Below are 15,207 nucleotides of genomic sequence, written 5' to 3' on the forward strand. Positions count from 1 at the left end.
AGCCTCCACAGCCCTCTGGGGGAGAGAATTACAAAGATTCACCAACCTCTGTCTGCAGAAATTCCTCCTCATCTCAGTCCTAATTGGCTGACCCCTTATCCCGAGACTACGCCGCCTAGTTCTAGACTCTCGCCGGGGGAAACAGCCTCTCAGCATCTACCCAGTCGATCCTCCTCAGAATCTTACTTTTCAATGTTACTAAGCTTCTTAATGGCATTATTATATTGGCATCAGTGGCCAGGCCTGGGAAGGACATCACTCTCCCACTCACTGCAATGGCAGCCAACTAGAAATGCACCCATCCATTATCCAAGCGCTCTTCTCCAACAGGCTGTGTTACAATGGCCACAAATGAAAGGTCTTCTCTCGGGTAGGAGACAATATCCATCGTTGTTGATTTTCTCTTGTTTTGAGGAGCGGGGGGAATTTTACACAAAGTATTCCCTCCAACTCTTTTAAAGATTACATAAGAGCTCTTACTTACATAAAACCACATTAAATAAAATAATGCGGTTATCATTCTTCTGGTATTAATTCCCATTTTCATCTCTTCCCCATCCTCGGTTCTATTTTACCATTAACATGGTAACCATTAATTGTGGTGGCCATTTTGGGAACATTGGATGTGGTCTCACATTGGATGTGGTCTCTTGGGACAGCCAGTTTACAGCACCATACAGTGTCAAGAGTGAGTTTTATACAGAGATATTTTTAGTAAAGAAACTATGTGAAGGCTACAAGTTATGTAGGTTGGATCTCTCCCTTGCTGTTTTTCACTCCATGTACAACTGGTTTCAATCGGTTCTCTCAGGTTATGTACTTCAGCACTGCAGCTTGATGTCTGACCCAACAACTAGGCAGGATATAATGATTACAGGACAATCTTAAAAACAACATTACCTTTATGTTAAGACGTTACACACGGTAGCAACAGGAACAAGTAAACCTGCAGGCAGGGTTATGTTTTTCAGGTGTTGGGATATAGTTTTGCTGCCACACCAGTTGACAGGAAATCGGTCTCCTGTTTAGTGTTATTCATAGAATCACAGCACAGAAGGAGGCCGTTCAGCCCATCGTGCCTGTGCCGGTAGAGCTCTCCAATTAGCCCCACTCCCTTGCCCTTTCTCCATAGCCCTGCAAATTTTTCCTTTTCAAGTATTTATCCGATTCCCTTTTGAAAGTTACTATTGAATCTGCTTCCACCGCCCTTTCAGGCAGCGCGTTCCAGATCACAACAACTTGCTGCGTAAAAACATGTCTTATCTCATCTCCCTCCCTCCCCCCGGTTCTTTTGCCAATTCTTTTAAATTATCTTATTGACGACTGTTTCTCATTTACACACTCACCAATCCAGGTTTGCTGTGTTTGTCTGTTCTTCCCCAGCTCCCCCAAATCAAACTACAGTTCCCCCCCACCACCCTCCCGAGGAGGAAGAAGTGATAAATTACTTACTATTTTGTGGCTAATTCATTAAAAAAAAACGCCCACTTTAAGATTCAGTTAACTAGGGATTCATTTTGTTTTAAATCACTGCAGTGTACCTTCAATCATCTGGCATCCCGAGTTAAAATTAAAATGTACTTTCAACACTAAGCTCGTCTCTTCCCACTCGCCACGCTGGAAGTGGTCACATTTACTCTAATTATGGTGAGATTTGAACACCGAGTCGATTCAAACAATATTCTCTCCTTTCACTGGCGTGAAAACTCAAATCAGTCGAGCACAAGACTCGGGTCAGATAGTCCTGGGTTTCAACCCCAGCAAGATTCGCGCGGCCTTTTTGAGTTGTATAAAATGAGTGCCCATATTTAGATGTGCGGAGAAAGCAAATTAAAAATTTTTTTAAAAACTGTGCACAATGCTTGCTGTCCACAAGTCCTCAGACTCTTCTCGCCAATGGCAATGGGGCTCGGCAGTGCAGAATAAAACATTCGGGTTTAACAGATAGCGACCTTTGTGGATATCCTTTCTCTCGCCTACAACAAGGCTTCACACAACCGTTCACACAATAGCAGCAGATAACTCAATCTCCTGGTTTGTGGAGCAGCCTGGCAATGACTAAGTGTGGCCGTCCCGGTTATTTTCAGTTTTACAGGGCAGCTATAATAGAAGGTGTAACAATGATTAACAAATACCGTGATCAATTGACTGGCCCGTTCTGCTAACTCAGACTAACCAGAATCAGTGAAGCACAGCAAGGTGCTGCTCCTGATCCAGTGTACCCTGCCAACGTAACTACTGCCATTTTCCAAATCCCACATGCAAATTCATTCATTTTGAAAGAAATAACCAACATGCAATAACCTCTTGCATTTATATAGTGCCTTTAACATGGTAAAACGTAAACAGACCCCGAGCCAAAGAAGGAGATATTAGGATGGGTGGCCAAAAGCTTGGCCAAAGAGGTAGGTTTTAAGCAGCATCTTAAAGGAGAGAGGTGTGGAGGGGTTTAGGGAGGACATTCCATAGCTTAGGACCCAGGCAGCTGAAGGCACGGCCGCCAATGGCGAGGTGAAGGGAGTGGGGGGGGGGGGGGGGGGGGGGGGGGGAGAGATGCACAAGAGACCAGAATTGGAGGAACGCAGAGATCTCGGAGGGTTATAGGGCTGGAGGAGGTTACCGAGATAGGGAGGTGGCGAGGCCACGGAGGGATTTTAACATGAGGATGGGAATTTTATAAAATCGAGGCGTTGCCGGACCGGGAGCCAATGTGGGTCAGCGAGCACAGGGGTGATGGGTGAACGGGACTCGGTGCGAGTTGGGACACGGGCAGCCGCGTTTTGGAGGAGCTCAAGTTTACGGAGGGTGGAATGTGGGAGGCCGGCCAGGAGCGCGTTGGAATAGTCGAGTCTGGAGGTAACAAAGGCATGGATGAGGGTTCCAGCAACAAGGGATACAATAGCATAGGTATAACAATGAAAGGGGCAGAATTAGCACAAGAGGACATCCATTGCTTCCTGCCATTCTTTTCCACCAGGGAGTGGGGGGGGGGGGGGGGGGGGGGGGGGGGAGAGGAGAAAGTGGAGTGAAAAAAAATTGTAGGGGAGGGTCACCGTTTGGATGGTCCCCAGCTCGTCAGCAATCTTCCCCTTAAGCTGCACGGTCACGCTGCGCTCTGCAGCTCCCATGCAGCCGGCGCACTGGCTTTTAAATCGGAAAAACGGCGCATGCTCGGTATTTTGAATGGGCCACGCAGCCCCTTAAAGGGGCCACGCACCCAAAAAAAAATTAAAGGGAACATTGCCAGTCAGCTTATTAGACATTGGCAATACCCGGTCTGCCCATTTTCAGCTGCAGGTGCCATGCTAGGCAGACAAAGCAAGACTTCAAATAACGCAAGGGCTCAATAGCACAATTTTCTTTAAGATCACTGCACAGGGGGAGGGGTGGGGGTGGGTGAAGTGGCTACCATCCGCCTCACCGAGCCCCTCGGCTCCAACAAACCCCCCCCCCCCCCCCCCCAAGTGGTTCCACAGGGCAGGACACCAACTGCCAGCCGACCAAGGCCACACGGCACGCCCCAGGTCACACCGACAGAAAAGGTGCCGCTGGCGGCAACTAAATATATTCAGTCCGACGCCATCCCAGCAAGCTGGACCATCAGTCTAACTAAAAATATTTCACACAGATCAAAAAGAAAGCTGGTCGATATTTAAAAACGTGGACTCCAAGTAACACAGCACTCGTCTGAAAGCACTTAAGGCCACAAATTTAAAATCAATTTAAAAGAAAAAAAAAAGCAAGTTCAGCTTCTGAGCCAAGTGCTCGATTCGGTTCCCTCCGCCGTGCCTCACTTCAGATGTATTGCTGTTACTGTCAACATGTATTTCTTATGGCAGTTGGGCCACTGTAAATAGAAAGTATCAATTTTCAGGTTTTGGTGGCCCATTAACCTCAGAGATCACTGGGCAGATTCCTGACTGAAGCCCAGGAGACAGCCGATACAATGATCTGAAGTCGGACTGCCCCTCCAGTCAGAGCTCGGCGCGGCCTTCAGGCCAGCATGATGGTGCGAGCCAGGATTCAGTGAGTGCTCCACTCTGTGTGAAACATAGAAACATAGAAGATAGGAGCAAGAGAAAGCCATTCGGCCCCTCGAGCCTGTTCCGCCATTTAATGAGATCATGGCTGATCATCCAAATTCAGTACCCTGTCCCTGCCTTCTCCCCATATCCCTTGATCCCTTTACCCTTAAGAAATATATCTAACTCCTTCTTGAATATATTTAATGAATTGGCCTCAACTGCCTTGTGTGGTAGAGAATTCCACAGGTTCACCACTCTCTGGGTGAAGAAATTCCTCCTCATCTCTGTCCTAAATGGCTTACCCCTCATCTTTAGACTGTGACCCCTGGTTCTGGACTCCCCAGGCATCGGGAACATCCTTCCTGCATCTAGTCTGTCTAGTCTTGTTAGAATTTTATAAGTTTCAATGAGATCCCCTCTCATTCTTCTAAACTCCAGCGAATATAAGCCTAACCAACCCAATCTCTCCTCATACGTCATTCCTGTCATCCCAGAAGAGGTGGATCACGGAGCTGTGGAGATACTCCCTCAGTCAGATGATGGTCAACCACCACAGCTGTCCAGAATGTCCCAAATGAATGTGGCATTGGACTGAGGGGACCCCCCCCGCCCCAAGTAGGAATGTAATATGCACGTGTGCGCGCAATGTATGTGCGGTCCTTCAGATGAGACGTTAAACCGAGGCCCCGTCTGCTCTCTCAGGTGGATGTAAAAGATCCCACGGCACTATTTCGAAGAGGAGCAGGGGATATTTATCCCTCAATCAACATCACTAAAACAGATTATCCGGTCATTATCAGATTGCTGTTTGTGGGAGCTTGCTGTGCGCAAATTGGCTGCCGCATTTCTTACAGTACAACAGTGACGACACTTCAAAAAGTACTTCATTGACTGTAAAGCGCTTTGGGACGTCTCGGTTTAACGTCTCGTCCGAAAGACGGCATCTCCGACAGTGCAGCTCTCCCTCAGCACTGCACTGGAGTGTCAGCCGAGATTTATGCGCTCAAGGTTCAGGAGAGGGACTTGAACCCACAGCTTTCTGACTCAGAACTGAGAGGTGCGATGACCAAGCACAAGAATGTATTAAATAAGCCTGGTGATAATAGTGCGATAGCGAGGCTTTAGCAGTCAAACCACACGTCCGTCTCTCTGACTGTTCACTGTTATTTCATAGGGCAAGATGGATCCGTGAACATGAATCACCATGTACCTCCCTGGTGATCTTAAGTGTGTTGTTGCTCTTGCCCAGGCCCTGCCAATTTTCTTGGAAAGGTACAAGGTCATTTTTGGGCTGCTCATCACAAAGCTCAGGGGGGATCTGATTGAGGTGTACAAAATTATGAGGGGCATAGATAGGGTAGATAGAAAGGAACTTTTCCCCTTAGTAGAGGGGTCAATAACCAGGGGGCATAGTTTCATGGTAAGGGGCAGGAGGTTTAGAGGAGATTTGAGGAAAAACTTTTTTCACCCAGAGGGTGGTTGGAATCTGGAACTCACTGCCTGAAAGGGTGGTAGAGGCAGGAACCCTCACAACATTCAAGAAGCATTTAGATGAGTACTTGAAACACCATAGCATACAAGGCTACGGACCAAGTGCTGGAAAATGGGATTAGATTAGACAGGGCTTGATGGCCGGCGCGGACACGATGGGCCGAAGGGCCTCTTTCTGTGCTGTATGACTATGACTCAGGCAGTTCAAGTCTGTGCAGACAAGATAACACTAAATCCTTTCAAGACCCAAGCAAGGTGGAAAAAAACGGTTGTCCTGCTGGTTTCGAGGAGCACAAATGCTTCATTTCTGGCACTGGCAGCAACAGCATGACCTATGACCTGAACCGGAGGGAAAAGGTCAAGGGTGTCAAGACCTCAGGAAACCTCAAAAGGTTTAAATGCTTTTATGGGGCGGGTGGGGGAGAAAGTGAAAAATGTCCCACTTAAATCGGATTGTAGACGTGGACCTTGCTGAAACTCTGATGAACGAATCGGAGAATCATAGAACGATACAGCACAGAAGGAGGCCATTTGGCCCATCGTGCCTGCGCTGACTCTTTGAAAGAGCGATCCAATTAGTCCCACTCCCCTGCCCATTCCACATAGCCCTGCAAAATATTCCCCTTCAAGTATTTATCCAATTCGCTACATATAGTTCAGGTTGTAGTTTAACGCGCACCGAGTCCTGTTCACCCATCACCCGTGTTCGCTGACCTACACTGGCGCCCGGTTAAGCAACACCTCGATTTCAAAATTCTCGTCCTTGTTTCCAAATCCCTCCGTGGCCTCGCCCCTCCCTATCTCTGTAACCTCCTCCAGCCCCACAACCTCACCCCCGCCTGAGATATCTGCACTCCTCTAATTCTGCCCTCTTGAACATCTTTGATTTTAATCGCTCAACCTTTGGCAGCCGTGCCTTCAGCTGCCAAGACCCTAAGCTCTGGAATTCCCTGCCTAAACCTCGCTACCTCTTTCTCCTCCTTTAAGACGCTCCTTAAAACCAACCTCTTTGACCAAGCTCAGCTGTCCTAATATCTCATGTGGCTCAGTGTCCAATCTTTGTCTGAAAACAATCCTGTGAAGCGCCTTGGGATGTTTTACTATGTGAAAGGTGCTATATAAATACAAGTTGTTGTGGGCTACTTTTCCACAGCCCCCGATGGGTATTTTTTCCTCTCGCGCTAGTGGAAAACAAAAGCATTGCAACAAGTGTTAAATTCCAACCTTAATGACCTGCTCCAACATACAGCCCAACGATATCTGCACCTGGAGATGGCACCTCAAGAGGAAAAACCTTCAGAATATGGGATTTTTAAACAAAACTGCTCACACGCTTAGTTTTCCAGCTGAATACAAGTCGATAAGAGAATTTACATATTGCTATTAATAGGAGGCAAAAATAAATCATTAGAGGCCAGGTCCACTTTCACTTGACCTAGTGTGTTCAAACCGACAGCGTAGACGATCATTCACACGTCAGAAGATTGGCTTTCTACACAGTGATGGGGATAAAGCACCTTCCATTTATTTGCACAAGTCTAAAGTCGACTCTTTCTGCTGCTTATTCGAATGCAGCCCTTGATCACGGTCGGTTTTCCTTCAGCCCTGCCCGCCATAAGTATATAAACAAAAAACAATACAAGTCAGCTGAGAATTGAAGCACTGCATTCCCTCAGTGCTGCCCACTTTGGGCCACTCTCCTTCAATTCCTATGGAACCACATACAGAAAGTGAAAGGCAAAATACCAAAGATTCAAATGCAACACAACATCCCCCTTCCCCATTAATGGAGATGGCTTAATTATACAAGTCTCTGGCATATTATTCAGTACAGATTGTACTGCAATACACAGCAAGCAAATTCAAACCAATTTTTTTATGGCTGCATAGTGTGACACCACTATTCCCAGGCACAGTAGAGATGATTGGGTAATTCCCCCATCAATCACGCCTGGAGGCCGCATTGCTGTAAGGGACCGGGATTGCATAAAAACATAAGAAATATGATCACGGCTGATCTGATCTTGGCCTCAACTCCACCTTCCCACCTGTTCCCCATAACCCGCGACTCCCCTGTAGCTCAAATATCTGTCTATCGCCACCTTATCTATCTCCGCCTTGAATATACTCAATGGCCCAGCCTCCACAGCTCTCTGGGGTAGAGAATTCCAAAGATTCACGACCCTCAGAGAAATTCCTCCTCATCTCGGTGTTAAATGGGCGACCCCTTATCCTGAAACCAGTTCTCGATTCCCCCATGAGGGGAAGCATCCTCTCTGCATCTACCCTGTCGAGCCCCCTCAGAATCTTCTATGTTTCAATAAGATCACCTCTCATTCTTCTAAACTCCAATGAGTATAGGCCCAACCTGCTCAACCTTTCGTCATACGTCAACCCCTTCATCCCAGGAATCAATCTAGTGAACCTTCTCTGCACTGCCTCCAATGCAAGTTTATCCCTCCTTAAATTAAGAGACCAAAACTGTACGCAGTGCTCCACGTGTGGTCTCACCAGCGCCCTGTACAGTTGTAGTAAGACTTCCCTACTTTTATACTCCATCCCCCTTGCAATAAGGGCCAACATTTCATTTGCCTTCCTAATTATTGCTGTGCCTAAATGCTAACTTTTTGTGTTTCATGTACGAGGACCCCCAGATCCTTCTGTACCGCAGCATTCTGTAGTCTGGTTTTAAGCACACTATTTGTATATTGTAACTATCCTTCACTCACTGCATTTTGCTGGAGAAATAATCCTGCTTTTATCGGGAGACTCTGCTGTAGTTTTGATCATGAGTTCTGTTTGCTGTAGTTCAGAGACTCTCTTTAAATAGACTCTGTTTGCTGCGAGTCCTAAGACCCGCCCCACCTTAGCTGACAGCGACATCAATACTCACTTCGTTTGTTTTAAAATAAAGACATTACCAGCAAGATTTAAAACCCTCAAGCCCCACCACCACCCCTCCCTGAGAATATTCCACCTGGTAACTCTATGATACCAAGAACACTCATACAAATGCCTTTCATAATAAGCCACCTTCGCTTCAACCAGCTCCATGGAGGCAATTTGACTTCTTCGTGTTGTCAGCAAGACAGAACCTGCCATAGTTGAGTTAATTCTAATACACACAATGCCCTGGAAAGGAGAAAAGGAGCTTGTTATAACTAGCCCTACACCCATTACAGGATGGGCCTCCCCAGTATTGAAGGAAATTTATTGAAATCATAATGGTAAAAACACAATATAAAATTAATTCATGTTAAAATCCTGCAGCGACGGAGGTCATCATCAAAAATGAGGTACAGAACGTAGCTAATTGTTCAATAAGTAATTATCTACTATTCTCCGAGACCCTGAATAGAATGGTCAGATATAGAACGTGCAACAGCTTGAGGAAGGGAATTCCACACTGACAGCTCTCAGTTTTGGCACTGCATTAGCCAGTCTACAGTGTGTAAAGGATTGCTTGCGTTCCCCTGAACACAACACTGTTCCACACAGCAAGTATCTTTTTTTTTGAAACTTTATTCAAGAGAGAGTCTCGCCATCATTGAGATACATTTTGGTAGGAAGAACGAGGCGCAATATCTTCTTCTTAGGCAGTCCCTCGGAACCGAGGATGACTTGCTTCCACACTAAAATAGAGTTCTCAGGTGACTGATTAGTCCAATGCGGGACCTACAGTCTCTGTCACAGGTGGGGCAGACGGTGGTTGAAGGGACAGGTGGGTGGGGTGCTTGGGTTGACGTGCGCTCCTTCCGCTGCTTGCGCTTGGCTTCCGCTTGCTCCCGGCGAAGAGACTCGAGGTGTTCAGCGCCTTCCTGGATGCTTCTCCTCCACTTTGTGCGGTCTTGAGCCAGGGGTTCCCAGGTGTACTAAAGGGTACAATCTTAAAGGGAGACCTGGGGGTATATGTGCACAAATCATTGAAGGTGGCAGGGCAGGTTGAGAAAGTGGTTAAAAAAACATACGGGATCCTGGGCTTCACAAATAGAGGTATAGAGTACAAAAGCAAGGAAGTTATGATGAACCTTTATAAATCACTGGTTCAGCTTCAACTGGAGTATTGTGTCTAATTCTGGGCACCGCACTTTAGGAAGGATGTCAAGGCCTTAGAGAGGGTGCAGAAAAGATTTACAAGAATGGTTCCAGGGATGAGCGACTTCAGTTACGTGGATAGACTGGAGAAGCTGGGGTTGTTCTCCTTAGAGCAGAGAAGGTTGAGAGGAGATTTGATCGAGGTGTTCAAAATCATGAGGAGTCTGTACATAGCAGATAGAGAGAAACTGTTCCCATTGGCGGAAGGGTCGAGAACCAGAGGACACAGATTTAAGGTGATTGGCAAAAGATCCAAAGGCGACATGAGGAAAAACTTTTTTACGCAGCGAGTGGTTAGGATCTGGAATGCACTGCCCGACAGGGCGGTGGAGGCAGATTCAATCGTGGCTTTCAAAAGGGAGTTGGATAGGTACCTGAGGGGAAAACATTCACAGGGCTACGGGGTAAGGGCGGGGGAGCAGGACTAGCTGAAGTGCTCTTGCAGAGAGCCGGCACGGGCTCGACGGGCCGAATGGCCTCCTTCTGTGCTGTAACCATTCTATGATTCGATTGTATTAAGAATCAAACCATCATTAACGAGGGAAGGCAGCTGTAATTCCTCTCCACATCAAAGAGATGTCCACTTTGAGAGACAGAGGTGTTGAAAGCGATCTCATTGCCCACTGTACATCTGTACCACTGCAGCCACAAAGTGCAAACCTATTTTATAAGATCAGAGCGGAACGTTGGGTAAGTAACCACAGTGCAAAACTGTTAAATGAATGATGTTTTTGCCAGATAATTGTATTCACCTAACCGTTCTATACTCTTACAATAGCAAAATACTGCGGATGCTGGAAATCCGAAATAACAACAGAAAACGCTGGAAAAACTCAGCAGGCCAGGCAGCATCCATGGAGAGAGAAACAGAGTTAACGTTTCAGGTCGATGACCCTTCGTCAGAACTGGAAAAAAGCAGGAAATGGAAAGCAAGTTTAGGGGCTGGGAAAAGGGGGAGGGGATGAAAGAACAAAAGGGAAGGTCAGTGATAGGATAGAAAGCAGGAGAGATTAAGAGATATTCAAGGCGAGAGGAGGTGGTAATGGGACAGGTTAAGGAACAAAGGATGGCTCTAGATGAAGTGTGAATTGCGCTGGCAGAATGAAAGACAGCTGCCCTGTGGGAGGGAAGAAAAAATGACCAAACAATAGTGTCGATAGATCGATCGATAGTAGGGGCCGAGGTTATGATCTGAAATTGTTGAACTCTATATCGAGTCCAGAGGGCTGTAGAGTGCCTGATCGAAAGATGAGGTGCTGTTCCTCGAGCTTACGTTGAGCTTCCGTTGAACAATGCAAGAGGCCGAGGACGGTGAGGTCCGAGTGGGAGTGGAGCGGTGAATTAAAGTGACAGGCCACCGGAAGCTCGGGGTCCTCCTTACGGACTGACGGAGGTGTTCCGCAAAGCGGTCACCCAATCTGCGTTTGGTCTCCCCAATCCTTTTGTCCCTTTTAACTGTGGCAACAAGTTTGGCAAGAAGCTAACAATGGAATGCAAACTGGATTGCAATTGCATGAGCATTAGGACCTGATGAGATGGTTTTCACACCTAAACAAATGCACAGGTCACGCTGACTGCCCAAGGTGCTTGAGCCCCAGCACCTGAGGAGGTGACAAAGACTCTGAAACATCACTAGTTGGTTACTAGGCAATTTTCACACCTAGATAAAAACACTTGTTAAAAAAATGCTTCAGGTTGATTCTTCTTAGGCAGTCCCTCGGAACCGAGGATAATTACCAAAAAGGGCTCAACACAGTGAGGCAGTACATTTAAATGAATACATGCAGGCTTTCATTTAAACGTCTTATTCATCAACAGAGTCAGCTATCAATGGTAAATACAGAAAAGGGATTTGTGTATGGAGATTGTATTCTCTTAAAATGTTTTATTCTTTGATCAGTTATTCATTTAAGTGGCCCTGACTGGAATTTTGATGGCACTTAACTGTGGAGTCACCTCTTCCCTCCTCTTGCTTCTAGCCCGGGCTGGTGACATCAGGAGACCTAGACAGAGACATCACTGAGCTCGAGAATGTCAGCCGTCCCCGAATTCATGACGGTAACTCAACGGGGTGTTTAGTCAACTCCCTCACACCACCAGGCGCCGCTATGCCCGCAAGTCAATCATTGATAAGGTCATCAGTGCTTCCTATGAAAAACCAAATGAGCTCAGAGGTAAAAATCAAGGCTTCTGAGCCCAACAGATCAGGAACCAATACAGGTCCTTCATAATTCAGGCGTCACACACTGCCCAGTGCAAATTTGTGTGTCACGCTTAAGGGGAGGGGGTTATATTAAAGAACAAAGACAATTTGTAACATTAAAAACTCTCCAACAGAAAATACCATAGCCACTTATTGTTGACCTTTGTATAAATAGACCAGTTTACTGAGTATCAACTGGGCATTAAAGAGACACACGCCGACACTTTAACAGTACCTTGTGTTTTACATAGTATAACGTTCCTGTCCCGGGGCGTTAGGACCATGCAACCCGTGCTTATGCAAAGAATTATGAGAATATAGATTACATATTGCTATCAAAGTCGAGTCAATGGGATTAGAACAGATGGCTCCAATGTGGAGCTAGCAACAGTACAGGCACGATGGGCTGAATGGCCACCCTCTGTTAGAAATTTCTACAAGTCTGTTCCAGACGGTTGTATAGTTTTTTAGCTCCAGTTTCAGGAGAACTGCACCTTTCTAGGAACATAGGAACAGGAGGAGGCCATTCAGCCCCTCAAGCCTGTTCCGCCATTCAATTAGATCATGGCTGATTTCTATCTTAACTCCATCCACCTGCCTTGGTTCCATATCCCTTAATATCCTTGCCCAACAAAAATCTTTCAATACAAAAAGAAAAATACTGCAGATGCTGGAAATCTGAAATAAAACCAGAAAATGCTAGAGATACTCAGCAGGTCAGGTTGCATCTGTGAAGAGAGAAACAGAGTTAACGTTTCAGGTCGATGACCCTTCGTCAGAACACTATCAATCAAAATCTATCAATCTCAATCTTGACATTTTCAATTGACCCCCCCAGCATCCACAGCTTTTTAGGAGAGAGTTTTCCAGATTTCCACTAGCCTTTGTGTGAAGAAGTGCTTCCTGACATCAGCCCTGAACGGCCTGGCTCTAATTTTAAGGTAACGCCCCCTTGTTCTGGACTCCCAATGTGAAAGCAGCTTAAAAGGAAGTGTTACACGACTGTTTGAAAGGGAAGCAGAAGTAAAGAGATTCTCGCCTCCCTCTAAATGCAGCACACAATAGGTGGCCATCCGGTTTTCTACTGTCACACCTTAATCCAGGAATTTAATGCAAGATGTTTTAGAATTGCACTAGTGCACCAGTCGCTGAAGGTAAGCATGCAGGTGCAGCAGGCGGTTAAGAAGGCAAATGGTATGTTGGCCTTCGTAGCGAGAGGATTTTAGTACAAGAGCAAGGATGTCTTGTTGCAGTTGTACGGGGCCTTGGTGAGACCACACCTGGAGTATTGTGTGCAGTTTTGGTCGCCTTATCTGAGGAAGGATGTTCTTGCCATGGAGGGAGTGCAGCGAAGATTCACCAGACTGATACCTGGGATGGCAGGAATGACGTATGAGGAGAGATTGGGTCGATTGAGCTTATACTCGCTGGAGTTTAGAAGAATGAGAGGGGATCTCATCGAAACTTATAAAATTTTGACAGGACTGGACAGACTAGATGCAGGAAGGATGTCCCCGATGGCGGGGAGTCCAGAACCAGGGGTCACAGTCTAAAGATAAGGGGTAAGCCATTTAGGACTGAGATGAGGAGGAATTTCTTCACCCAGAGAGTGGTGAGCCTGTGGAATTCTCTACCACAGAAGGCAGTTGAGGCCAATTCATTAAATATATTCAAGAAGGAGTTAGATATATTTCTTAAGGGTAAAGGGATCAAGGGATATGGGGAGAAGGCAGGGACAGGGTACTAAGTTTGGATGATCAGCCATGATCTCATTGAATGGCGGAGCAGGTTCAAGGGGCCGAATGGCCTACTCCTGCTCCTATCTTCTATGTTTCTATGTTTAATTCTTACCCGAAAAATAAAGAGATGGGTTTCATTTGGAGCTTGATAAAAATTGGCCGGTGCTATTGTAACCACAAACTGCATCAATCAGAGATAGAATAACACAGACTCCTTCCCAGGATCTAATATGTCAAGCAGCTCACTGCAAATAACCCACTTGCAAATGTGGCAACTGCTGCAGGCAGAGGGCACTACAATAATTGGACAGACACTGCATTCAACCTCCCCTCAAACATCAACTTCAAAAGCAACGCTTCAAAGACAAGCAGGCGAAGCTGAAACGGGCATAAACATGGAGCTGCCCAACTCGAGGGGTCTGTTCAGCAAGCATGGTGGGGCCCACCAGGCTGCTGTCGATGTCTCTCGGCAGCTTGCCTTCCTCGGCTGACTGTACAAGCTCGCCGCGAACGGCCAGGTGCTCCTCGGTGAGTCAATGCACTGCAGGAACATTGAGCCTGAAGCCCAGTCACAAATGACTCACAGCCAGGCACTGTGCAGCGAAATAATGAAAAGGCTCACGTGTATCACCCCCCCCCCTGTGATTTATTTTCAGCTCTTTGGCTTTAAAAAGGGAAACTGAAGTCATACCGTCAAGGCTGCATTCGAGCCCATTGCTGGGTAGGGGGTTGGAAGCAGAATAGGTCACCAACTGACTGCAAGCTCCGTTTCCCGCCGTTTCAAGCTAAGGTAACTGATTAACGGTGCCAGGCGTGGCTCAGTGGGTAGCACCCTTGCCTCGGAGTCAGAAGGTTGCGGGTTCAGGTCCCACGCCAGAAAAATCAAGGCCGACACTCCCAATGCAACACTGAGGGACGCTGTCGGAGGTGCCGCCTTTCGGATGAGACGTTGAACCGAAGCCCCGTCTGCCCCCGCACTTTCGGAAGGATGTGGGCGCACCTTCACCACACGGACTGCAGCAGTTCAAAGGCGGCGGCTCACCGCCACCTTCTCAAGGGCAGCAGATGCTGGCCTTGCCAGCGACGCCCACATCTCAGCAACGAATAATTATAATTTTTTTTTTATATAAAAAGAGACCTTTTGTCAGACCTGTCATTTCTTGAGCAGCCAATCAAGGTGGAGTAGGATATTGCTTATCCAGACCTCTGACCAAAGGTCATTGACCTGAAACGTTAACTCTGTTTCTCTCTCCACAGATGCTGCCCGAGCTGCTGAGTATTAACAGCATTTTCTGTTCTTAATTTCAAATTGCCAGCATCCGCGGTATCTTGCTTTTGTTAACTGATTAAGGATGTATGAGGGGCAAGATGGCAAAATTTGAGCTTCAAACAATTGATCCAAATTAGTCTAGTCCCTCTCTTTAGTTAAGTTACTCTACTGGGTTGTCCTTATTGATGTGTGGCACCATTTTGTGAACCATTGTGGTTCTACATGATCTCCTGCGCTGGTTTTGATCACCTAGTAGGGCTGAAAAAGAGAAATTTTCCAGAATTTTTTTTTTCCATTATTGCTTCTCTCAGAAGATTACATGGCTGTGGGGGGGGGGGTGTAAGGAGAGGAAGTGTTGAGTCATGGTGCTCCAGCCATCCTTTT

General features: G+C 46.7%; 1 protein-coding gene across 4 annotated transcripts in view; it reads right to left on the minus strand.

Annotated features, from left to right (window-relative positions):
* The window catches only part of LOC147097082 (cysteine/serine-rich nuclear protein 2-like), a 70,480-nt gene that overhangs the window by 45,890 nt on the left and 9,383 nt on the right, over positions 1-15,207 (minus strand). For 3 of the 4 annotated variants that reach the window (XR_015074480.1, XM_085972882.1, XM_085972885.1), the window contains exon 2: positions 11,557-11,759. The exons of the other annotated variant lie outside the window; for it this stretch is intronic. The gene's annotated coding sequence lies outside the window, so the exon portion shown is untranslated. The remainder of the gene's footprint in view (positions 1-11,556; positions 11,760-15,207) is intronic. 4 annotated transcript variants of the gene reach the window in all.

This window comes from Somniosus microcephalus, chromosome 33 (assembly GCF_052327205.1).
Source record: "Somniosus microcephalus isolate GS21.2 chromosome 33, FLI_Smic_1.0, whole genome shotgun sequence".
Taxonomy (NCBI): domain Eukaryota; kingdom Metazoa; phylum Chordata; class Chondrichthyes; order Squaliformes; family Somniosidae; genus Somniosus; species Somniosus microcephalus.